This window comes from Solanum dulcamara, chromosome 9 (assembly GCF_947179165.1).
Source record: "Solanum dulcamara chromosome 9, daSolDulc1.2, whole genome shotgun sequence".
Lineage (NCBI taxonomy): Eukaryota > Viridiplantae > Streptophyta > Magnoliopsida > Solanales > Solanaceae > Solanum > Solanum dulcamara.
Window position 1 is genome coordinate 38,017,475 of NC_077245.1, and position 27,423 is coordinate 38,044,897.

General features: G+C 38.9%; 1 pseudogene; it reads left to right on the top strand.

The window, feature by feature from the left end:
• The first annotated feature begins 22,994 nt into the window (after positions 1 to 22,994).
• LOC129904785 (5S ribosomal RNA) lies at positions 22,995 to 23,114 on the top strand (annotated as a pseudogene).
• Positions 23,115 to 27,423: the final 4,309 nt, after the last annotated feature.

Sequence of the window (27,423 nt, forward strand, 5' to 3'; positions counted from 1 at the left end):
CGGGACCTCATCATAAGTCAAATTCTCTTCAATACTCACGTTCTCCATTGGCACAATAGAATTTGGATCACCTACAAATTTCCTCAACATCGACACATGAAATACCGGATGAACCAAAGCCAACTCAAGTGGCAAGTCTAACTCATATGCTACCTTGCTAATGCGCTTCAATATCCTATACGGTCCTATATATCTAGGGCTCAACTTCCCTTTCTTACCAAACCACATTACCCCTTTTATAGGTGAGATCTTCAAATACACCATGTCATCCACATCAAATTCAAATCCTCCTACTGTCCAAATAGGACTTTTGATGACTTTGAGCCATTTTCAATCTTTCTCTTATGAGCCTTACTTTCTCCATTGCATCAATTACCAAATCTGGACCAATCAATGCCATCTCACCAACTTCAAACCACCCTACCAGAGACCTACATCTTCTCCCGTACAAGGCTTTAAAATGAACCATTTGGATGCTAGAGTGATAACTATTATTATAAGCGAACTCAATCAATGGAAAATGGTCATCCCAACTTCCTCTAAGGTCAATCACACATGCCCTTAATATATCCTCTAAGGTTTGAATTATTCTCTCCGCTTGCTCATCGGTTTGAGGATGAAAAGCGGTACTTAGCTTGATTTTAGTGCCAAGACCTTCTTGAAATGACTTTCAAAAATGTGAACTAAATTGAGTACCTCTATTCGATATAATCGACAAAGAAACACCATGAAGTTTCACAAGTTCACGAATGTACAACTTAGCATAGTCTTCTGTATCATGTTGTCTTCTAGTACGAGGCAAACCCGTGATAAATTCCGTATTCACATCTTTCCACTTCCATGTAGGAATCTCGATTTCTTGAGCTAGACCTCCTAACATCCCTTTGATGTTCAACTTTCACCTATTGGCAATTAGGACACTTAGCCACGAACTCTGTTATGTCCTTCTTCATGTCATTCCACCAATATACTTCCCTCAAGTCATGATACATCTTGGTGAATCCTAGATGAATTGAATATCGAGAACTATAGGCCTTATTCAATATCAACTCTCTTATTCCATCAATATTTGGAACACACAACCGACCTTGGTAACGTAGTACCCCATCTTCTCCTAAGGAGAAAATCTCAACGGACTTTTTGGCAACCGACTTCTTCAATTCGACCAAAGTTGGATCATTGTCTTGCTTGGCCTTGACTTCTGCCGCAAGAGACAATTCCGAAACATTATGTATAAAAACGCCTGCATCATTGGAATCAACCAAATGCACACCTAAATATGCCAATATATGGACCTCTTTGACCAATTCCCTTTTACCTTCCTCAACATGTGCGACACTACCCATAGACAACTGACTAAGAGCATCGGCTACAATATTTGCCTTACCCAGATGGTAGAATACGCTAATTTCATAATCTTTTAGGAGTTCAAGCCACCTCCTTTGCCTAAGGTTTAAATCCTTTTGACTAAACACATATTGCAAGCTTCTATGGTCGGTAAACACATCAACATGCACCCCATAAAGATAATGACGCCAAATTTTTAATGCAAACACAACCTCCGCAAGTTCAAGATCATGGGTTGGATAGTTTCTTTCATGTACTTTAAGTTGCCTAGAGGCATAGGCTATAACCTTACCATGTTGCATCAAGACACAACCCAAACCAACACGTGAAACATCATAATAAACAACAAACCCATCTAAACCTTCGGGCAATGTCAAAATAAGAGCTGACGTAAGACGATCTTTCAATATTTGGAAACTTTTCTCACATTCTTCCGACCATTGGAATTTTGCCTTTTTTGTGTCAATTTAGTTAAAGGCGAAACAATAGATGAGAACCCTTCAACAAATCTTTTGTAGTATCCGTCTAAGCCCAAAAAGCTTCTAATATCGGAAGGAGATAATGGTCTAGGCCAATTTTTTACCGCCTCTATTTTCTTTGGATCTACTTTAATCCCATCACCGGACACCACATGACCAAGAAATACAACCTCTCTTAGCCAAAATTCGCACTTACTAAATTTAGCAAATAGTTTCTTTTCCCTCAATGTTTGCAACACAATCCTCAAGTGACCCATATGATCTTCCTCATTTCGTGAGTAAATCAAGATGTCATCAATAAACACCACTACAAACATATTTAAATATGGCTTGAAAATATGATTTATCAAATCCATGAATATAGCGGGAGCATTTGTCAACCCAAACAATATTACTACAAATTCAAAATGACCATACCTTGTCCGAAAGGTCGTCTTGGAAATATTACACCCCCTTACCCTCAATTGATGATAACCAAAAATAGCTTGCTTCTTGTAATTGATCAAACAAGTCATCTATTCTTGGGATTGGATATTTGTTTTTTATGGTGACCTTATTCAATTGCCGGTAGTCTATACACATTTGGAGTGACCCATCTTTCTTTCTAACAAACAACACGGGAGAACCCTAAGGTGAAATACTTGGTCTTATAAAACCCTAATCCAACAAATCCTTCAATTGTTCTTTCAACTCCTTAAGTTCTGCCGGAGCCATACGATAAGGAGGAATAGATATAGGTTGGGTATCGAGAAGGAGATCTATGCCAAAGTCAATCTCCCTTTCGGGAGGAATGCTAGGAAAATCATCAGGAAACAAGTTGGAAAACTCATTAACTATAGGGACCGACTCAAGAGTAGGAGTTTTGGAATCAATGTCCCTAAATCACACAATATGATAAATACACTATTTGGAAATTATTTTCCGAGCCTTAATACATGAGATAAATCGACCCTTAACCACTGAATCATTTCCCTTCTATTCAAGAATAGACTCATTAGGGAAGTAAAACTTAACCACACGAGTTCTACAACGTATAGATACGTAAGTGGCATGTAACCAATCCATACGAAGAATGATGTCAAAATCAGTCATATCAAGTTCAACAAGGTCACATGGAATAACTTTGTACAAGACCCATATAGGACAATTTCTATAAGCTCTCTTGGCTAATACCGAACTACCAACAGGAGTATAAACCGAGAAAAGTTCTATTAACACTTCGGGGTACACATCAAATCTCACAGCAATGTAAGGAGTAACAAAAGACAAATTGTCACCCAGATCAAGCAATGCATATACATCAAAGTTAAAAACTTGTAACATGCCCGTGACCACATCGGAGGACTCATCAACCTCTTGCCTAGCATGAAGAGCATAGAATCGATTGTTGCGTTAGCCGCCCTTAGGTTGAGCTTGGGCGCCTTATTGCACTTGACCTCCTATAGGACGACCATCTCTACCCTTGTTCGCTATAATAGGGCACTCAGATCATTTATGGCCCATTTTTCCACATCCATAGCAAGTATCCGTCCCACTAAGCACCTTCCTCCATGGCGCTTTCCACTTTTACACACCTTGGTTTTGTCACGACTCAACTCCGTAGGTCATGACTAGTGCCCGAGTTAGGCACCCATATGTACCCTTAGCCTCACTTAGCGTGTTAGCAGAATAAACAAAAGTAGGAGTCAACCTTATATCTAATTCTCTTTCTATTTCCAAAAAAATAATTTGACAAAGTTTCCTCTATATTCCTTACTATCCCAAACCTGCACTCAGGAAATACCAACAATGCCTCAGAGGGCCAACATATATTTATTCATATCACAGCCACACAAGGCTTTCAATATCAATAACCGTATGAATTAATGGACTTACCTCATGTGTCCAACTCAAACTACATTTGTTACACTTTCCTGTCTACTTTCCTTTCACCTTTCAACCTTATATGTCAATCGTATTTCAATACAAAACCTGACATATCTCCTTCATGCCTTTGCTTATCTGCATGCCCTGTAACCTCCAATATCGTTAGCTACTTTCTTCTATCAATGTTGTTCTTCTGCTGAAATCACAAGTTAGTATGAAGAATTTTATTCCCTATGACTCGGCTCTATCACATGATCTTAGATATGAAAGAAAGGTAACATCCTAAATGTCCTGTAGCCTCCTATTTATAGATGTGGTGCACAACACACCGATAAACAAGACTCTACTAGACACAGTCTGTAGACACTCCAAGGACGAACTACTCTGATACTACTTTTGTCACGACTCAACTCCGTAGGCTGTGACTAGTGCCCGAGTTGGGCACCCATATGTACCCTTAGCCCTACTTAGCGTGTTAGCAGAATAGACAAAAGTAGGAGTCAAAAAGGGGTTGCTAAAGAGCGCATAAGAACAACTATAGCACAAGAGGATCGTTAAGGCCATCACGGAACACAAAGCCCAAAGCATATATACATAACCCACCTCACAAGTCTACAAACCTCTACAGAACGATAGCCTAGTCATATGACGGGATAGGGCCTCATCGTACCCTTAACCAATATGTATAAATGTACAACAGAAAACTTAGTACCAAAATAGGGCTTTGGACAAAGGAGCACTGCCAACCAACACGGTGGATGTCCTAGGCAAGCGGATCAGCAAACCGAGTGTCTGTACCTACATGCATGTGTAACACAGCCTCCAAACAAAGGGGGTCAGTACGGATAATGTACCGAGTATGTAAAGCATGGACTGTAATAAGTAAAGCCATTACCAGAACAGAAGGTGCAAAAATGAGCGAAATATCCAGAATACCAAAATGCTTTACATAACCACAGATAATGTATGAAGAAAACATATGCCATATCCAGCCCCATTATGGAACTCGGTGAACAAATCATAGTCGCCGCCCCATCACTGGTGCCCCATCACATCATAACTCCAGAGTAGGGAATATCTCCGTAACAGATCATATCATATGAGATGGTCATATCAGATCATATCATATCATATGTGTACATGACACATCATAACTTCACAAATCCCATGTACAGGTCGTACCTGTCCCCTCACATCGGGGCACGACAAAAAATGCAAAGAAGTATGCATGATAACAAATCCTGGTCCTGGCTCAGTGAAAGAAGCATTGAGGCATCCACGAGTGGAGTAGTGAGAAACTAAATGCAATATAAAATACAAAACATTTCCAGAGACTCGATAGCATAACTCCGATGCTAAGTCATATAGGAGAAATTGAGAGATAATCATAGTGCATGTCTTTCAAATGTCACGATGGTCTATATCAAAATAGTCTTTCTGAAATTATTTCCATATTTCAAAATATATTATGGGGCTCAATGGAATAATTAAAATATGCTATCTTTCAAAATCAAGACAAGAATCATATCAAGTACCTTTTGAAAGTCACTATGGATTATATAAAAATGGAACTTCTGGAATTATATACTCGTATCAAAGCGTAATAAATTGTCCTTTGGAAATCAAGAAATTGGCCATCCTAGTGGCTCTAGGAATAGGAACTTCCTTGGAACCATAAAAAAATTCATATATTTATTTCATAAAGACCATGCCAAAAGAAAGATTAGCTTTTCATACTTATGTCAAAACACGCCAAGAGAAAGAATAAACTTTACATACTTATGCCAAAAATATGCCAAAAGGAGGAAACGTTAGCTTTACATACCTCTTACGGATTACTCTTAACACGTTCTCCTCATCGTCTCTTGAACCTATTTAACATGAAAGTAATTCGAAGGTTAGTGACCTTCGACTTTCCATCTTGTAATTCTACCACCAATTACCCATAGGAACTAATTCCTTATCCATTCCCTTAGACTAGTTCATTACAAATTCCGAAGTTAGCAGAAATCAGGCAGCATTTTCCCTATAACTTTCCCTATCCAAACTTCCATTTTAACCTCCAAACCTTAGCAGCCAACCAACAACAAAAAACATCAGCATATAAACCACTTCAATATTACACAACACAAACTCCAAACAACTCGCTTGAAACTACGATACTAAAATAGGGTTTTTAATCTCTATTTCGTAAAACCTTTAACCACACGTCATTTTTAGTCATGTTCCATCCCAGCAATACTAAAAAACAACTCCCAACACAACACCACAATAACAATGACTCTAGCCAAACTTTAACCCATTAAAATCGCGTCAAACTAGCCCCTATATGACCTGCAACATTCTTTAGTCATAACATGTATATTATCATGTTTCCAATCCATATTTATACCTTCATAACATGTACAAACCCTTACCAAAAAGTGGGAGAAGAGAGCCAAGACACACCTTGCTAGAACTTACTAAAACTTGCCTCAGAAGTTCTCTTAACATGCTGAAAATTGACGGGCTATTTGCTTCCCTTCTTGGCTGCCCCAAATAGTAATTTTACGCTATTAAACACCGTCATGTAGTCGTGGGATACTTTAAATAATTAATTTACAGAACGAAAGTCGTAGGCTTACCTCAAATATGCCAAATCCGTGGCTGCCTTCTCTTCTTTCTCATGTTTTTTTCTCTTCGTTGTTGCTGATTTTTGGATAAAAATGACTTAATAGTCATCACAACATGTATATATATGTGTCATTAAGAAGGGACACGTGGCAGCCCTCCTAGGGCGCCACCTCATCCATGTGCCCACTCATATGCTACCATGTGGCAGAGTGGGGTCCACCCCAAGTAGGTGAGTCACCTACTTGGTCCAAGTAGGTGCATCACCTACTTAGTCCAAGTAGGTGCATCACCTACTTATTTCAGGTAGGCGTGTCGTCTCCTTATATTCCTTCTGTGGTTTCGTAATCTCGTCTCACTTTAAGAGCCTATGTATTCCTTGTTACTTAAGCTCGATGTGTACTCAAGTAGCTTAAGTACGTAAGACATCCAATTTTGTAGCTTACGCAAGTAAGTCAAGTCCCATGACTTTTTATTTTGCCCTCCCAACTCGTTTCAAATCCTTATAACCCTATTTCCAATCTTCTCTCTTATGGAGTATCTCCTTCTCCTTTCCTTAGGATTATTTGATAGCATTATAGATTATCCGAATCACATGACGACTTCTAAGAAACTTAAGAGCCTTCCCAGAAATTTAAGAAGCTTAAGAAGCATTCCAAGGTACAAAAGTACGGGGTGTAATAGGAATAGAAGGGTTACTAGCATTTGCACCTCTTTCACCTTAAGCTTTAGGGTATGACACCCTATCTTTAGCAAACTTCTTCCTCGAGCTTTGGCCTTGATGAGAGCGTCCACTGCTACCAACGATCCTAGCAGCATTAGAGAACCCACCTTCATACCGGTCCTCTTAAAATCCCTCATCCTCATTTCTTTGAGCTTTTCTCCTTCAATTTGTTCGGCAAAAGTCATAAGCCAAGATATGTCCATCTCCTTAATAAGCATAGCGGTGCGACATTCCTTAGCAACCAAGTTGGACACCCCCGATATAAATTTACTCATTCAGTCACGTGGATCGACAACCATTGAAGGAGCATACTTGGATAGCTTAGTAAACTTGAGGGCATAGTCCCTCATTCCTATATTGCCTTGTCGAAGATTTATGTACTCTCAACACTTTAGCCTCCCTTAACTCAAGAGGGAAAAAGTGATCAAGAAAAGCAAGTTTAAAAGCTTCCCATTCGACAGGACCTTCATCCACTCTCTCCGACTTCCATTGAGTGTACCATAGTTGAGCAACACCTTTGAGTTGTTAAGACGCCAACTCCGATTTTTCTTCCGAAGTCACTCTCATAATACTCACTCTCTTGTAGACCTCCTCAATGAACTCTTGAGGATCCTCATCAACCTTAGAGCCATGAAACTCCAGAGGATTCATTCGTGCAAAGTCCCTTACTCTTGAGGCTGGAGTAGGAACATTAGGAGGAGCCACGAAACCTTGGTTGGTCACTACTCTGGCTAGCATAGTGATAGCGGTTCGAAACTCCGCATTAGTCACTTGGTCCGATAGAGGACCATTCTCTTGAGGAACCAGGGTATCTTGGGATTCATTAACATTCTCTTCCCTTGGAAATGGTGGTTTCTTAGAGTCATTTTTTTGAAAATCGCAAAGAAAGACTATTAGAGAAAAAAAGTCTTAACGTAAATTTTATAGCACGACATAGATCATGAAAGGGGTGAGAATTCCTAAAATGCCTCATAGCCTCCTACTCATAAGTGTGGTGCACTTCACACCCATTAATAAGACGCTACTTGACGCGATATATTGGACACCCTAGGACACTTTGAAAACCTTGTGCTATGATACCAAGTTTGTCACAATCCGACCTAGGGCCTAGTCGTAACACGGCAATCAAAACCCCGAAGGTCTCCAACCAAGCCTCTTGTACATATCATAAGCATACATAAGGTGAAATATAAAAGAGGAAATATCATAAGAGAGTCTAAAACATGAATAGAAATCTGAAAATGTCTTATGACAACATAAACTCAAACATTTGTCCAATGATATGCCTCTAAACATGAGTAAGAGCGGGGGCTAAGACATGTCCTTAGCTCACCCTCAACATACAACGCAAACAAAAGTCTTTTGAAAAGGAAATAGTAAGTAACTTGAACTAGTCCCTGATTAATGAGGACTCACCACAACACCTTGGGGTAGGAATGCCTACTAGTTACATACACGATAAGGATCTTCAACCTCAACCCCTATATTATGAGACAATGTAGGCAAAAAGTATGCATTATACATTGGAATCTACTAAGTATGAGGGCGTGACATGCAACGTAAATCATGAAATGCAAAGGTCAAGTAAAACACATAATAAGGTTGAATACTTAAAGTCATGAGAAAATCATAACGACCAAAGCATTTAAAAACATAAATTCGAAACCATAACATACTTGAGAGATCATACATATGTGGGATAGGAACCATAACCAACAATAAGACCATGCGAGCTATAACATGGAATCCGATGATCCCCATATCGAGAAAGGGGAGGCTACTTTGCCAAGTCAGACTCCTAATCATGAACATGTGCTATTTGTGGATCCACTAGCTAGGCCATAAATGCAATCCTATGGTGGCACGTAGTTATGAGACAAGAGACTTTATATAAGGACCCCTTGCTTTGAGCCCCCACCTCAAGTCCACATTCAATTCTAAGTCAAATCCCACAGAATACATACATAACATAAGATCATAATTTCATATATCATAGTCATGATCATAAACTTGAAATCATAGAGTACCTCATTTTCATAACATACTTGTAATGTGAGAATTGTCCTTTCATCATTACAATCATTTTTGCATAATTCATATCGTTAGGCCTTAGGTCGCCTTACTTCATAACTTACATGAAAAACTATAATTTGAAACATACTTATAATTCATGATCATAGTGGAAATACATAGTCATAATTCATACTTTAAAAATTCATGACCATAGTGGAAATACATAGTCATAATACATAACATGAATGCTTGATCAATTTACCTAAAAATTATGAAATTAACTTGAAGATATGCATGATCATAAACTTTATATCAACCCATACATAATTCATATAGATAATATCCTTTAGAAGTATAATTCAAAATACTCATATTTTACATCATGAACCCTAGAAATCAAAATTGGAGAATTTATGGAAAATCTCTTCAATTTAATTCAATAACAATCAATTTATATCAAAATAGACTCGTGAGCATACTTTAAATCAAAATTCATGCAATTGGAATATAGATCACAAAACCCATAAAGTACCATACTTTAATTTGATAGAAAACCTTGAGAAATTGATTGGACTTCATGGATGAATGGATCCATGAATCAATACCCACATACCTTGAGTGAGAACACCAATTAATTTGGAAGAACTTGAGAATTTTAATGGCGAAATTGAGTGAATTTTCTTGAAGTCTTCAATGAAAACCGTTGAGAGCCTTTTTGTAGAGAGAGAAATATTTGATAGATGAATTGTAAAGAATGAATAGAATTAGAAGATTAGGTTAATTTATAGAGTTGAATTAGGTCCTAAAAACTTCTATGTTCATTAACTAATAATTTGGAAAAAGTCTAAAATGCCCTTAAAAAAACTAAATTCGGTCAGACAATCTTCTCAGGTCCGCGACGCGGTCCTGTCGCAGACCACTAGGCTGAAAAACTATCCCCAGGTCTGCGAGGCGGTCCTGTTGTGGACCACACTATTTTGTGGATTCTTCGAAAATCCTTCTTCCGTTCTACGGGTCCTAAAAATCCACCGAGACTATTTTCCTACAGGTTTTGACCCCTGATCAATATTTTGAATCGGATTTTCTAAAAAGATTAAGGATAATGTGTTACATGAGTGGCGCATTTTCAAGGCATTTTCAAGCATTTTGTGGGCATTTTTTTTGATTTTTTTGATTTTTGAGGGATATTACAATATGCCCACAAACTACTCTGCTACCATAAATCTGAGCCAACCTCCCCAATCCAAGGGAAGTTGAGTTGGTAGGTAGCGTATAAGCATAGTCAATCGGTTGATAATGACCTAAAAGAGTATCAACTCCTAACAATGAACACCACAAGCTTACCATAGTAGCAAAAACGAATCTCGCATCCTAAAATAATTAAATAAGTATTGATTCCACTCATTACTTTGACCCCATCTTGTAGATGAACCTTTTAAGTAAATTTTCATTCTCCAATAGAGGCTAAAGTCTGAAGCCATCAATGAACAATAACACTTACATTCCAAATCACAACCATACGTTAGGAGTTATCAACACAACCACTAAGGAACAAAGACAATAACAAGGTGCAACAAGATATCACATCTCCAATTCCTAGATAGCTATAATCAAGTACCAAAACCACCAAAAAGAGACAATCAAATAGACCAGTCGAGTAAACATCAACTTCGCTACCTTGGGAGCTGAGAATAAGACTAAGGCAAAGGAAATAATCAGACAACTTATCAAGGCTACCATGGTAAGCACCACAGAAGTCCATAATTACCCTTCACACAACTTCGACGACCAATAATCTCCCAACTACTAATCCAAAAGGATGACACACAACGAAGGCAATCTTCTAAGCCAACTAGGTCCAACAACATAACAAATTTCAAATTGATTAAAGATGGTCTAGACACTTATCAAATAAGGATCGATATCACAAAAAAACATACGGTAAGGGTGGCAAAATGGAATGTCAACTAGCATTCCTATTGAATCATAACAAAAGCCACCAAGAGCAGAGGATACAGAGAGTTACTCAACCACTACTTCCAAATATAGAAGAACTTGGAATAACCATGGATGAAAGACTTCTCTTGATTTTTGAATATTTTGACTTGAAATTTTTAAGGTTCTTGATGAAAAAGAGGAACCCTAGATGAGTTTTGAGAGAGTTTCTTGAGACTAGGATATTTAGATTGATGATTATGAGAGAAACACTAGTTAGTTGAATGATATATTCCTTTAAAAAACCCAAAAAGAACTTAGAATATGGCTAAAAAACTTTGAAAGGGACCAAAATAATCCTAGAAGACATGCATAATGTTTCTAAAAAAATGCAGTAAGCTTTCACGGAGGGCTTCACCATCCATGAAAATTTATACTGGTCGTATAGGTGTTCGTGAAAGTGTGATTGTCTAATAGGACTTCATTAAAATGACATAGCTTTTTAATTCAAACTCCAAATGAGGCAAACTTGGTGCCGCTGGAAAGAGGATTCATAGACCTTTAATTTCATAGGTTATGGGCTACTAAATCTTTACATTCTAAGAGATATGATCATTTGGAGTTTACTCAGATAAAATCTTATATCGAAGCTCAATCGGTAATGAAGATTTCACCTCAACTTTGTGCTAGAGGCTTCTTGTGATTTTAGTATATCTCCAAATCTATTCTGACACTAAATATTTGACCTTAAAACCCATGAATAGTTAAGAATCACTCGGTACGACCCTATACGCATATGAAGAATGATTCGGGTCTTAGCTTAAAAATATTTTGAGGTGTTACAATATCTCCCTTTTGGGATCATTCATCCTCGAGTGATGACCAAGCTTAGAAAATACATAAGACATGAATGCAATGCAGAGGCTTCTTGTGATTTTAGTATATCTCCAAATCTATTCTAACACTAAATATTTGATCTTAAAACCCATGCATAGTTAAGAATCACTCGGTACGACCCTATACGCATATGAAAAATGAATCGGGTCTTAGCTTAAAAATATTTTGAGCTGTTATAATATCTCTCTTTTGGGATCATTCATCCTCGAGTGATGAACAAGCTTAGAAAATACATAAGACATGAATGCAATGCAAAAATTGAAACATTTATGCATGAATAGATACTGAATTTGAAACATGAAAATGAGTATTACCTAAAACACTTTCATCAAAATTTCTCATAACTTTTGGGAAGAAAATTACGAGCATGATTGTCACGACCCAACCTCGTAGGCCGCAACTGGGGTTCGAACTGGACCCCCATATACGTATCTATCAACTATAGTCAAGTTGAACTATGTGTGATGTGATTCTATAACACGACATATAGGCATAGCTGAAACAAACTCATCAACAACCCACATACATGTGTCTATAGACCTCTAAGAGTATTAACTATATCGTATGGCAGGACAGGGCCCCCACCGTACCCCTAAATAAACAAACATGTATATCAAATGACCAGTGTTAAAAGTTAGGCTCCAAAACAGTCCCAGCACCTCCAACATAGCTGAGTGGAAATCCTACGTCGGTGGATCCCCCAAAATGAACATCTGTACCTGCGGACATGAAATGCAGCCCCTCGGAGAATGTATACCTGCATTTTATGAAAAGAGGGCATGTATATCATCCTCATATATCACTCCCAGCCTGCTGTAGGACTCGGTTTACCATATTATCATATATGATATCAGTATACAACATTATTTCATACATTATAAATACATCACTATGTTTTCATATGTATGCCTACCTATCATATCTGGCCCTTTAGTGAGGGTCTTAGTGAAAGAGTGGTGTACATATCGTACCACACCTGACCCACTATGGGACTCGGTGCCTGTATCACATAGTAAAATATACCGAGGAACGTTCAGCCCTATCCATAATTTAAAATAATGCCAAGGAACGTACGACCCGATCCATATTTTCCATCATATCATCATATATATATCTAGCCCAAGACGCGGTGACAAGCATCATCACATACGATATCAGGAATCATATCCTCGTATATATAGCTGGCTTGAGACTCGGTGAATGAATAATAAAGCTAGGCACGACCGCATTCCCAGCCCCTTTATAGAACTCGAAGGAAGATGGGTTATAGTTTGCACGAGTAGAGTAGTGAGAAATCATATGCAACTAAGTCATCACTGGAGACTCAATGAAACAGTCAAGTGAACCGTCACCTGAAGACCAGAGTAGTAATCGTCTTAAATACCTTCTAAATATCATTAAGGATCATATCAATTAGATTTTCAGGAATCATAGACATGTATCAAGACAAGGTTAATCAGCTTACGGAATTAGAGACATTTGTCATCGCAGAGACCTTAGGAATAGGAGTTGATGCATTAAATTATTATTCATCAGATAGGAGACTCGAGGGTAGTAGTTCAACTACTTTAAGAACTCTAACATCAAGTGGTGAATAAAAGTCATGAGTCGTACTCGGAACCTATAACTGGAACTACCTCCACCTCATATTATATACCATTTCATTTATAGAGGACAATCCGAAGAGAAGAAGAGACAGGCTTTACATATACTACTGTTCATGATTTAAGAGCCTTAAAAGGCAATAACTCAACTATTATAGGAGTTTTAACATCACAACGTGAATAAAGTCTATGAACTACACTTGGAGTTTCATGAGTGGAATTATCCCCACATTTCATATACAAATCATTCATAACTTATACCTAGGACATGCCAAAAGAAAATAAGAATAGCTCTACATACCTGTTATGGGTTAATCGCATCCAGACTCGCTTCGTTACTCCTTTAACCTATTTAACAAGAAAGTAATACTAAGGTTAGTGATTTTCGACTTTCCAGCCCTTAAACCTACCACCCATTATCCATAGGAATTACTTCCTTTTTCACACTCCTCGACTAGTCTCGACTAGTCTATTAGCTAGTTAAAGAGTTAAGAGAAATCGGGCAGCATCTCCTTTATAACTTGCCCTATCCGAACTTTTAATTTAACCCCCAAACCTTAGAATCCAACCAAAAACAACAATAAGAAGATCATATACAATTAAAATATGGCAACAATACTCAATACAAGCTTCCAACAACTCGCTTAAAACTACGATACCAAAATAGGGTTTTTAGTCGCTATTTCGTAAAACCTTTAATCGTATGGAACGAAGGGTTATGTGGCTGAAAACCAAAGATCACACACAACCTTTGGAATGTGTTACAGCCCTTCAACACACAATAAAACCACCTGAAAGCACAACACAATAACTACAACACCCTACTCGACTTCGATTTGACTATGACGGCCTTAGTTTAGTTTATTTCTAATGTCAAGCATCCTTGTGCAATATTTATACTTCCAGCCACATATAAGACATGTAGTACACTCCATAATGACACCATAAACTCCAAATTGAAAGGAACACCCTTACCTTACCCGAAATTGGCCAAAGCTTGCCAAAATTCGCCTCGGAAGTTCTTCTAGCGCAGCTGAAATATCGTGGTTGTTTGTTGTCTGCTTGGTGATGCTACAAAACTTAAATTTACATTGTTAACACCATCATAACATGTGGGAGAAGAGAACCAAGTCATACCTTTCTAAAACTTGCTAAAACTTGTCTCGGAAGTTCTCTTAACATGCGGAAAGGTAGCAGACTGTTTGTATCTCTTCCTTGCTTCCCCAAAATGAAATTTTATGTTATTAAACACCGATATATAACTATAGTATACTTAAATAATTAATTTACAGAACAAAATTGGGCCTTACCTTTTTTTTTTGCTCAAACCCCGTAGGTCTTTCTTTTTGCTCCTAGCATTTTTCCGTAGCTCTTTCTCACTTTCTAACTTGTAAAAGAACAATTATGATGACTTAGTAATCAAATGGAATACATATACTTTCCCTTAGGAGGTGACACGTGTCATCCCTTAAGGATGACATATGTCAAGCCCTCATTGGGCCACCTCAATCATGCAACCACCCCTAGGCTGCCATATGGCAGTCAGGTCCACCCCCCATATAGGCAGGTGGGTCACCTCCTTGCTTTAGCTGCTTCCACATGGCACTCTCTCCTTGTTGCTATGTGTATCCTCTTCTCTCCCTCGTGGGTTCGTAATCTCGTCTTACCTTAAGAAACCGTGTAATTCTGGCTATGCAAGCTTGGTATGTACTCAAGTATCTTAAGTATGTAAGATATTATGATCCAACCCCGTAGGCCACGACTGGGGTCCGATCTGAACCCTCGTATATGTGTCTATCAGCTGTTGTCAAGTCGAACTATAATTAACATAATACCATGCAACAGAACCCTATTGGATGATAATATTTTCATAACCCAGTAGCCTCTTTCATCTGTATCACATCATAAAAGGGCATATAAGCCGACGACGCTGTCATGCATATAAACTTATATAATATGTCAAGTAGACCCAACTGAACAATACTTATACATACAACCCACATATACATGTCTGCAGACCTCTAACAATATAAATGAAAACATATGGGGGGACAGGGCCCCCGCCGTACCCCTGAAGAATAAAAAATATTATACATCAATGGCTAGTGACAAAAACTAGGCTCTGATACAATGGAGCCTCTTTCAACTAAGCTGAGCGGGATCCTAAGATGACGGACTTCCAAAACCTGTACCTGTACCTGCAGGCATGAAATACAGCCCCCCGAGAAAAATGGGTCAGTACGACATATGTACTGACTATGTAAAACATAACCCAGTACGACTAGAGGCATATCTGAAATACAGAAGTAGGGGATAAAATATTAAATCAGAAACCTGTACCTGGGGAAGTAAAATCATGCATGCTTAATTTTTACAATATAGCCGGCCCTATCAGGGATCCGGTGAATCATATCTGTAAAACCATCATGGCCCCAGTGCCAATAACCACCTTATTACAACACATCATCATATATATATAAACTATTCCCGGCCCTCTAGTGAGGGCGCGATAAACAATGAAGTGAATGGTGCACGATTATTATTCCCGGCCCGGACGCGATGAAAGAAGTATTACAGTATACACCAGTGGAGTAGTGACAAACAAAACACAGTTTAAATCATTATCGGAGGCTCAACGAAGTCATCAGGTGAATTATCCCTGGAGATCAGGGCAAAAGTATCTGACATATACTCTCTAAATGTCACTAAGGATTATGTAAAAGGGAGTTTTGGAAATCTTAAACACATACCAGTATGAAATATCTTATAGCAGTCCGAGCATTGGTTATCTCAGAGCCTTTCATTTTTTAAGAAAGAGCTTAGTCGAATCAATCGTTATACAGTCATATAGAAGACTCGAGGAGTAGGAGTTTAACTACTTTAAAAGTCTTAACATCCAGAAGTGATCCAGAGTCCTGAAGTCATATTCAGAACCTAAGAGTGAAGTTGCCCCGAAGCTTTCATCATTCATAGCCTACATCTAAGACATGCCAAAAGGAAGAGAAAAGATAGGCTTTACATACCTATGTCAAAAACATGCCAAGAGAGAGCTTCACATACCTCTTATGAGTTACGCTTTATCCCGTTCGCCTCATCGTCCTTTGACCCTATTCAACATGAAAGTAATACGAATATCAACCACTCTTAGCTTTCCAGCATCTTAGGTTGCACCTTAGTATTCATGGAATCTATTTCCTTGTTCGTCTCCTCGACTAGTTCTTTAATTAGTTAAGGCGTTAATGAAAATTGGGCAGCACCTCCCCTATAACGTGCCCTATCCAAATTTCCAATTAGATCCCTAAAAACTGCAGCTAACCAACAACAACAACCTGCAGCATATGTTTAAGCAATTCACACCAACAATATAAAACATAAACTCCAAACGACTCGCTCAAAATTACGATATCAAAATAGGGTGTCTAGCCTTTATTTTGTAACACCTTTAATTATATGAAATGAGGGATCATGTGGCTGCAACAAGAATCACCCAAACCCCTTTTAGAAACATTTAGTCCCTGCAACACACCCTCACACACCTGCAGTAGCTCACCACAAGCACAACACTTTATTTCGACGACAATTTAACTCTAGCGACTCCAACTTAGTTTATTTCAAACATCAAGCATCTCTATGATTTTTTCATATTTACAGCCACTTAAACAACATATAATACACTTATTAACAATACCATAAACTCCAAATTGAAAGTAATGGTTTCAACTTACCCGAAATTGGCCAAACTCGCCCAAAACTCACTTCGGAAACTCTTCTAATGCAATTTAATTGTCGTGGCTGCTTGCTATCCGTTTAATGTTGATTCAAACCATAAATGTACATCATTAACACCTTCATATAATGTACAAACCCTTACCAAAATGTGGGAGAAGAGAATCAAGCCATACCTTGTCCAAAACTTGCAAAAACTACATTCGGAAGTTCCCTAACGCGCTGAAAGGTAGTGGGCTGTTTATGTCCCTTTTTCGCTGACACAAAATGGAATTTTTTGTTATTACACATCTTCATATCCCCTTCGGATACCTTGAATAATTAATTCACGTAACAAAATCGGGACTTACCTTATTTTTCCTCCTAGGCCGCCACCCTTTTCTCTCCAAACTAGGGTTTTACTTTTCTTTTTTTGATTGCTGAAGTTTAAGGAACATAGCAGCCTCTTAGTCATCAATATACCTATAAATACACCTCTTTAGAAGGTTCCACATGACATCCCCTCAGGGGTGAAACGTGAAAGCCCCCTAGGATGCCACCTAAGCTCATGCTGCCTATCACACGCTGCCATATGGCAGTGGGGTCCACCCCCCAAGTAGGTAGGTGGTTCACCTGCTTGATTGTCACCTTCTTTCTTGTCACCTACTTTCTTCGCTTTCGTAAGTTCGAAAACTAGTTTTTTCTCCATCTCATAGGTTCGTCATCTCGTCTCATTTTAAGAGACTATGTAATCCGTGCTAAGCTTGGTATGTCCTTAAGTAGCTCAAGCATATAAAACTTCTAAATTAGTAGGTTACATAGGTAAATCGAGTCCTACGACTCATTACTTGGCCTCCAATTCCTTCCGGATTCTTATGATTCTATCTCCAAACTTCTCTACTATGGGGTATCACATTCTCCCTTCCTTAGAGTCATTTGATAGTGTCATTGTCACGACCCAACCCTGTAGGCCGTGACTGGGGTCCGACTTGGACCCCCCATACACTTAGCTATCAACTGTGGTAACATTGAACTGCAATTAAAACAATATTATGTAACCAGGCCCCCACTGGGCGATAACATTTTCGTAAATCTGTAGCCCTTTTCGTTTGTATCACAACATGATAGGGCACACAAGCCGACAAGGCTGCCATAACATAACAACATGTACATTATATCATATAGACCCAACTGAACCCAACTGACATATACAACCCACATATACATGTCTGCAGACCTCTAAAAAAATATAAATGACAACATATGGCAGGACAAGGCCCCCACCATACCCCCGAATGGACAAAATAATTTTTATACATCAGTGGACAATATCAACAACTAGGCCCCGAAATAATGGAGCCTCTTCTAGCTGAGCTGCATGGGATCCTAAGATGACGGACTCCCAAAACCTATATTTGTACCTGCGGGCATGAACGCGCAGCCCTCCGAGAAAGGGGGTCAGTACGACATATGTACTGAGTATGTAAAACATCACATGATACAACTGGAAGCATATCTGAGGTAAAGAAGCAGGGGATAGAATGTTAAATCAGAAACATGTACCAGTACTCTGTGAATCATAAAAACATGCATGCTCAAATTTTCAATATAGCCGGCCCCGTCAGGGGTCCGGTGAATCATATATATAGTATCAATATCAGGCCCCAAGCCATCGTCATAGTATCAGTATCAAGCCCCAGGCCATAATCATAGTATCAGTATCAGGCCCCAAACCATCATCATATATACATACAGATGCCGGCCCTCTAGCGAGGGACTCGATGAATAATGTAGAGAATTGCACGAATCTGTTAACCGACCCGGGACTCGGAGAAGAAGTGTTACAATATACACGAGTAGAGTAGTGAGAAACAAAACACAATTTAAATCATTATCTGAGACTCAGCTCTATAAGAGGACTAAGTTATTGTTCAAGAATTCGAGTAACAATACAGTCATTCTGGCTGCCCTCTAAATGCCATTAGGGCTATATTGCTTACATCTCGAGGTTCCTAGACATATACCAAAGTAAGACTATTCACTTAAGAATTCTAGAGTATTTGTCTTCGAATAGTTTTATGACTATGAGTTTGTACATTCATACCTTTTAAACATATAAGAGTTTCTAGGGAAATAGTTTAACTACCATAGAGTTCAACATCCAGTAGCAAATAAGAAATACTTAAGAATGGAATTATCCCAGAGCTCATATCACATTCAGCTTACAACTAGGACATGCCAACAGAAGAAAGAGAATAAGCTTTACTTACCTATGCCAAAATATGTCAAGAGAAAGCTTTACATACCTTATCTAAATTATTCCTTATCCTGCTTGCCTCGCCATCCTTTGAACCTATTCAACATGAAAGTAGTATGAATATCAATGCCTTTTACTTTCCAGCATCCTAGGTTACATCTTAGTATTAATGAAATCTATTTCCTTAGTCGTTTCCCCGACTAGTTCTGTTATTCGCTAAGGCGTCGATGAAAATTGGGCAGCACCTCCCCTATAATGTGCCATATCCAAATTTCCAATTAGGTCCCTAAGACCTACAGCCAACCAACAACAACAACCTGCATCAATTCAGACCAACAATATACAACATAAACTCCAAACGACTTATTCAAAAATACGGTAGCACAATAGGGCGTCTAGCCTTTATTTTGTAACGCCTTTTATTATACGCAACAAGGGGTCGTGTGGATTCAAATAGCAGCACCCTAACCCACATTAGAACATATTTAGGCCCTGCAACAAGACATCAAATCCCTGCAGCAGCACCTCACACGAACAACACTATCCTTCGACGACAATTTAACTATAGCAATTCCAATTTAGTTTATTTCGAACGTCGAACATTTCTACGACATTCTTAAACTTCCAGCAGCATACAAGGGGTTTAATACACCATATAACCATACCATAAACTCCAATTTAAAAGGAAAGGCCTTAACTTACGTTAAACTTGTCAAACTCGCCAAAACTATCAACATGCGAAATCTGGACAGCCCACTGTCTTATTTTGTCGCTTAGTTTCAGAGGGGTAATTGAGGGAAACCGGATTTGTGGCCTTAATGAAAGTTATAGACATGTGTATCAAGGTCGCAAAAAATTTTGAGTTACCCCTACAACAATTTTGTACGAAAATATATGCCCAAAATACTCACAGCTGTCCGTATAGGATTTCCAAAACAAAATCTGGGTAGTACCTCCTCTACACTTCATCACCCTTTTTCGAGAAGCTAAAAGCAAAAATGGATTTAGAAGTCTAAATAAAAATTATATACCCATGAAATACCTTTTCAAAACATATTAAATCACTCGAAACGAATCTGTACACAAGAAGTTATACCAATATTACTAACAAGAGTCCCTTCCAAAAACGGATTGGTTAATTAGTTCTTGACATTTTCTCCTTCAGCTTTCTCTTATTTCTTTCCAAGTGTAAACTGCAACCATGATTCCGTAGGCATCCTAAGACACATGTATAAACCCCCACATGGTTGAAAAACATTGTAGATAATTAATTCACGGAAAAAAATTGAAGAACTCACCTCAAAGTCTTCAAACCATGGCTGCCTCTTCCTCTCACGTTTTCTCTCTATTTTGGTTGCTGGAGTTTCAGCTTCAAATGGAATAAGAATGACTTAATAGTCATCCAAATCCACATATATACCCCTCTTTAGAAGGTGCCACATGGCAGCCCCTTAGGGGTGACATGTGGCAGCCCCCTAGGACGCCACCTAGGCTCATGCGGCCTATCACACGCCACCACGTGGCAGTGGGGTCCACCCCCCCAAGCAGGTAGGTGAGTCACCTGCTTGCTTGAGATGCTTGCTTGTCACCTGCCTGCTTGACTTTCGTAAGTTCGGAAACTAGTTTTTGCTCCCTCTCGTAGGTTCGTAATCTCGTCTTATTTAAGAGCCTATGTAACCCATGCTACACAAGCTTGGTATGTAATCCAATAGCTTAAGTATGTAAGACTTCTAACTTAGTAGTTTACGTAGATAAGTCGAGTCCTACGACTCGTTACTTGGCCTCCAATTCCTTCCGGATTCTTATAATTCCACTTCCAACCTTCTCTACTACGGGGTGTCCCATTCTCCCTTCTTAGTGTTGTTCAATAGGGTCGTAACTTAAGTAGCTCACATAGTAGCTTCTAAGTAACTTAAGGAACATTCCGAGTTCAAAGATGTGAGGTGTAACAGTCATAGCTTATCCGGCTCACCTAATAATGTCTAAGAAACTTAAGAGGCATTCCGAGTTTAAAAGTGTGGGGTGTAACATCCTTCCCCTCTTTAGAACATTCATCCCCGAATGTTAAATAAAACTTCCCTTAAGACTTTATACTATTTGTAGGGAGATTCTTTGCTATTACCATAACATATATTTCCATCCAAGTACTTAATATACGAGTTTCAGGAGTTGGAATTACCTGTAGACATCGGAAATAGGTACGAATACTTGTGTTTCCTGTCGTTTTCAATTTCCCAGGTCATCCCTTTTTTGGTTTTAGTTTTGCCACAGTATCTTGACGGAAGGCACGTCTTTAGTCTACAATCTTCCAATTTGCCGATCTAAGATGGCGATAGGTTGTTCTTCGCAGGATTCTATTTCCTGGACATCATCTATGGAACATACCCTGGGTGGCTCATCAGTACCCTTGAGAAGCATCCATATCTGATGGACTGGGCGTATAGTTTCCAAATAAGGTGGTAAGCTCAACTTAGCGGCCACTTTTCCCACTTTACGAGCAACTTGATACAGTCTAATATATTTTGGGATAAGTTTTCTTTTCTCGCCGAATCTTATTACTCCTTTCCTGGGCGACACCTTCAAAGGCACCCAATCGCTCATTTAAATTTCCAAAGAGCGATGTTGATTGTCTGCATATAGCTTTTATCAGCTCCGGGCAGCTAATATTCTTCTCTTAATAAGATTTACCTTCTATACAGCGTATTGAACCATATCTGGGCTTTATTAGTCGTGTTTTACTAACACCAAACTAATTAATTGGTGACTTACACTGTTTGTCATACCAAGTCTTGTACGGGGCCATCCGGATACTAGAATGATAATTAATCTCATAAGTACTCCTGACAGTCGGTAGGCAATTATCCGAGTTACCTTTGGGTCCAACCACATAGGCCCACGATATACCATCTATCGTGTAATTAGTAAACTTAGTTTGTTCATTAGCTTGAGGGTAAAGTAGTGTACGATGGCTTATTGTCTTCTTAGTTTCTTTGCGGATTGATCTTCGGTAGTTAACTGTAACTTGGGCTCCTTCATCTGGGATAATGGCTATGGGGAATCCGTAAGGTCCTACCACCCCTTTTACCCTATAATTTCATACCTTCTGGGATGAGTAGGTAGACTTTGATTGAAGGATCACGGGCTAATATCGTTAATCCACAGGTAACATTCCCTCTAGAGTCATCCGTCGATGGAGTGCGAAGTGAGTCTTGTAGCCCAGGTCATATTCTAGAATTTTCGACCTCGTGTATTACTCCCTGCCTTCCATAGATGACATTAACTGGTACCCTTATCTTTAGGGTTTTGCTTTTTGGCTCCTTAGAGTTGGCTGCCAAGTGGTGTCGAAATTCCCTCGCCTACTGGCTCATATAGCCATTCCATGGTTTGCCTATCATTAACTAGTACTATGTTGAAAAACTATGGCATTCAAGTGCGCCATCAGTTAGTAATTAGCTAATCCTGCTTGTTTTCCTTTACAATTCCCTCAACGTAACTTATAGTACTCTAAGTACATAATCTCATGTCGTTTCTCCGTCGCTAGTTCAGATTCTTCCATCTCGCGCGACCATACCCGCACTATCACACTAAATTCCACTAGAATTTAGAAGTTAAGTGTGCTTGGGTGAGAGAAATACTGGGATGGGTGACCTCCTTGGGAAGTCCTCATATCGCGTTTCATAGTAATCCTTGCAATAATGTGTGGGGCACTCAACTTAGCCCAAGAATTATCTTAGCGTCTCCTCACCAGTATTTATGTGTTGCCTTGCGCTTTCCTCTATTAACTTGCAACCGGTATAGGGATAGATCTTTAGTTCCACTACGACCATGTCCTTTTTTGGTCATTTTGGTTTAACTCCTCCTATTGTATTCACCCCTTTTTGTACGCACCCATTCATTAGGGTTGGCTACCGAGTAGAGCTAAAGTTTGTTCATATAGTGACCTTTAGAGCCATTTTGAGTTCTGTCCATCCTTAGCTGGCATAGTTTTAAAGGAATTTTGACATATAAGCTGGCCAATCCTATAGTAACCAGCTAGTCCTGTCCATCTTATAAAACCATTTCATAATTTTTCCTTACCCCCGCTTGTAACCTTCTTGACACATTCTCGTGTCATTCTTTACCTTTACGAGAATATGAGAGAGTGCAAGAAATACAATATCGCACTTCTTTCTATTTCCTTATTTACTCCTTGCTCATCTTATCTCCTACCATAGGAGTCTTGCTATTTCTTTTCCTTTGTTATTTATCTATCGCAATATCATTTGCGACCAACTCTACAACCAACATTTGGCTTTTGATCTAGCATGTTGTCACTATCCTTCGTAGTGTCCCTTGAGTTATTCGATATCCTTTCATTTCTATATTCTTTTGCTTTTATACGCACCCATTTTCTAGTGTTATATCATTCAAGGTCTCGTCAAAACATCTTAACGCTGTCTTACATACCATTCTGACTTCTATCCAATTACTGGTGGCTTCCAGATCTTCCTAACTTGGTTCAACAAAGGATCTTATTGAAGTTTAAGCATCCATATTAAACATGTTGCCACATCAATTGCCTCCATCTTACCCTTTGCAGTTTTCTAACTTGCTCCCCCCTTTAGAGGGTACTTATACCTTTATCCGCTTATACCTTGCTCTATGTTCAGTCTCAATTTCGTCCAGTCTCCTTCCCTAATGTACTTGGTACTGTATCATGTCCCTATTTTTCTATACATTTTATAACCTGATTATCCACGTATGGAACCTTGGCTAAATCACAAAACGACTGGAACCTTTCCATACATAGTGCGACATCTCCTCTATTAATCTGTACTTAAGTAATGGGACCCCTGGAACAACTCGCCCAAGGACACATTCTACTTATCCTTATAAAAGTTAATATACACTTGTAGCCATTCTAAATTTTCTTTTAACTAGGCCACATTTGTATTCCGACATTCATTGTCCAAGGTTCTCTTGGAGTAGTGGTTTTCCCAACCTATATCCTTTGTTCCTTAGGATGAATGGAAGTTGTGCCATTTATTCCTTAAGTTTGCCGTCTTTGTCTCTTAAGAGTTCCATTATTTTTGGGGCGACGTTGTATATGCGCATTACTCCTTTACACCTTATAGCCCTTACCCTTACTATGTACCCAACACAGGCTTTTAACTTAGTCAACATATACTACGTACGCCTTACTAGTGGTCCTACTTTATCCCTGTATAATTGTATCACACCGTTCAATTCATACTTACATATCCCCCTTTTGGTTCGTACTCATATTCAGTTTCTGACATCTCTTTGAGGTGCTTCTGTTCGAAGATCTTTCCCCCAATTAGTTGGTAGAGGGCTATAAACTATTATCATAAACCATTTTTCAATCATTATTGGAAGGAACTAGAATCTCTTAAACATCACAGTACTTCTTTTAATACTTGACTTACCTGGTCTCCTTTTGAGTTTATCCTCGAGTTATGAACAACTTATCTAATTTACAATTAGGAGTTGGGGGCTTGGCACTTTCAAAATGATTGAAGCTCAATTACTGGACGTCTTACCCTTCAACCTGAGCTTCTTTTTTTTCTACAACATAATTACGGCTGAAGATACTGTGGTCTGAACTGTATTGCTCAGACAGGCTTTTGTTTCTCCGACATAAACTTCCCCAAGTAAAAAGGGTATTCCTTATTGACGACCTGAAGGGTACCTCTTACAACTATAATTAACCATAATGGGGGTACTTAGTATCAACTTCCGACATATTAAGACTCTATGTTTCATTCCCATTTCTTGTTCTAGGAACATTTCGGTAGAGTTTTCATTATACTCGTTACTTATCCCAAAACCTGCATGCAGAAAATACCAACAATGTCTCACAGGGCCAACACATATATATATTCATATCATATCACAGCCACACAGGGCTTTTAATATCACCTCATATCGCAGCCACACAGGACTTTCAATATCAATAATAGTATAAAAATAATAGACTTACCTTATATGTCCAACTCCGAACTACATCTGTTGCACTTCCTGTCTACTTTTCCTTTCAGTTTTTTTGACTTTACATTTTAATCACATATCAATACCTTTTCCCACAGATATCTTTCATGCTTTTACTTACCTGTGTACTTCGTAACTCTCTATGTCGTCAATTACTTTCTTCTATTGATGTCATTCTTCTACTAAAATCCAAAGTTAGTATAAGGAGATTTTCTATGACTCGGATCTATGGCACAATCTCAGATGTAAAAGAAAGGTAACATCCTAAATGTCCTGTAGCCTTCTGTTTATAGATGTGACGCTCAACAAATCGATAATCAAGACTCTATTAGATATGGTCTGTAGACAATCCAAGGATGAACTGCTCTGATACCACTTTTGTCATAACCCAACCCCATAGGCCGCGAGTGGGGTCCTATCTGAACCCCCGTATACGTGTCTATCAGTTATGGTCAAGTCAAATTGTAATTAACATAATACCATGCAACAGAACTCTATTAGGTAATAATATTTTCATAACCCAGTAGCCTCTTTCATCTGTATCACATCATAAAAGGGCACGTAAGCCGACGAGGCTACTATGCATATAAACTTGTATAATATGTCAAGTAGACCCAGCTGAAAAATACTTATACATACAACCCACATATACATACTGCAGACCTCTGACAATATAAATGATAATATATGGTGGGACAAGGCCCCCGCCGTACCCCTGAATAACAAAACAATACTATATATCAACGGCCAGTGCCAAAAACTAGGCTCCGATACAATAGAGCCTCTTCTAGCTGAGCTGAGCGGGATTCTAAGATGACAGACTCTCAAAACTTATACCTGTACCTACGGGCATGAAACACAACCCCCCGAGAAAAGGGGTTAGTACGACATATGTACTGAGTATGTGAAACATAACCCAATACGACTAGAGGCATATCTGGAATAGAGAAGCAGGGGATAAAATATCAAATCAGAAACCTATACCTGGGGAACTAAAATCATGCATGCTCAATTTTTACAATATAGCCGGCCCTATCAGGGATCCGGTGAATCATATCTGTAAAATCATCATGGCCCCAGTGCCATCACCACCTTATTACAACACATCATCATATATATATAAACTATTCCCGACCCTTTAGTGAGGGCATGATAAACAATGCAGTGAATGGTGCACGATTACTATTCCCGGCCCGGGCGCGATGAAAGAAGTGTTATAGTATACACCAGTAGAGAAGTGAGAAACAAAACACAGTTTAAATCATTATCGGAGGCTCAATGAAGTCATCTCCTTGTTGCCATGTGTCATCCTCTTCTCTCCTATGTAGGCAGGTGGGTCACCTCCTTGCTTTAGCTGCTTCCACATGGCACTTCCTCTTGCTTCCACATGGCACTCTCTCCTTGTTGCCATATGTCATCTTCCTCTCTCCCTCATGAATTCATAATCTCGTCTTACCTTAAGAACCCGTGTAATTCCGGCTACGCAAGCTTAGTATGTACTCAAGTATCTTAAGTATGTAAGATGTCATGACCCAACCCCGTAGGCCACGACTGGGGTTCGATCTGAACCCCCGTATACGTGTCTATTAGCTATGGTCAAGTTGAACTATAATTAACATAATACCATACAACAGAACCCTACTGGATGATAACATTTTGATAACCCAGTAGCCTCTTTTATCTGTATCACATAATAAAAGGGCACATAAGCCGATAAGGCTGTCATGCATATAAACTTGTACAATATGTCAAGTAGACCCAACTGAACAATACTTATACATACAACTCACATATACATGTCTGCAGACCTCTAACAATATCAATGACAACATATGGGGGGACAGGGCCCCCGCCGTACCCCTGAATAATAAAAAATACTATACATCAATGGCTACTGCCAAAAACTAGGCTCCGATACAATGGAGCCTCTTCCAACTGAGCTGAGCGGGATCCTAAGATGACGGACTTCCAAAACCTGTACCTATACCTGCAGGCATA